The sequence below is a fragment of the Bison bison genome, unplaced genomic scaffold (assembly GCF_000754665.1).
Source record: "Bison bison bison isolate TAMUID 2011002044 unplaced genomic scaffold, Bison_UMD1.0 scf7180017862520, whole genome shotgun sequence".
NCBI classification, from domain to species: domain Eukaryota; kingdom Metazoa; phylum Chordata; class Mammalia; order Artiodactyla; family Bovidae; genus Bison; species Bison bison.
This window is the reverse complement of record NW_011493092.1, coordinates 23,088-24,069: the sequence shown is the minus strand read 5'-3', so window position 1 is coordinate 24,069 and position 982 is coordinate 23,088.

Sequence of the window (982 nt, the reverse complement as noted above, 5' to 3'; positions counted from 1 at the left end):
TGGTGTTGAACAGGGACCACACGATGTGGTCGGGCACGGCGGTCTCCCTGGGGATGTTGATCACCGTGGTCGTCACGGGCGCCTGGCTCTGGGGCGCCCCCAGCACAGCCACCTCGTGCTCCTCCTTGAGCATGTCTTGTGTAGGGAGATCGATGTGCTGAATGTAGAGGGAAAGGTTGAGAAACAAGTTTCCTGTTTTATAGTCTGAGATGCCAGTGGATATCAGTGGGCACTCCCATTCTGGGTTAGTTTTTATTTCTCATACTTTCTATTTCCTGTTGTTTCTAAATTGGTTGGATTGTCTGGGACCTTGTTGGGTGGAACAGATGCCTGAGGCTTCATATGACTTTATGGCCCCAATTCTGCCCAGGTGGCATGCTACTGCCAAGGTCCTGCCGGCAGCCCTTCAGGCTAAACAGAGGCCTGGTTTCCAATCTGGGGAGAACACTTGAGCTAATCATTAATCAGATTATTGACATGAGACTTTGTCTTTTTCTTAACTGTGGTAAAACACACATAACATTTACCGTCTTAGCCATGCCCAAGCGCAGCTCAGGGGCATTAGCATATCCACACTGTGGTGCAGCCACCAGTTCCATCCGCCTCCACGACTTGCCCACCCTCCCAAAGGGACACGCCGTCCCCGGAAACACTCACTCCCCTCCACTGCCCTCCTGCAGCCTCTGCCCCACCGTCTACTTCCTGTGTCAGTGAATCTGACGCCTGCAGGGTCCTTTTGTGAGTGGAGTCAGACAGGGTATGTTGTTTGGTGACTGGCTTATTCCACTGAGCATCATGTCCTCAAGGTCCATCCACAATGTAGCATGAATTCCCTTCCTTCTGAAGGGTGAATAGTACTCATTTGACTTATTTTAAAGATCCCTCTAGGTAAGTTTGGTAACAATTGATTTTTACACTGTTCCTTCTCATTCAGAATAAACAACAGTGTTTTAGGCAGCTTTCGGTGTTTGATATATTTTAT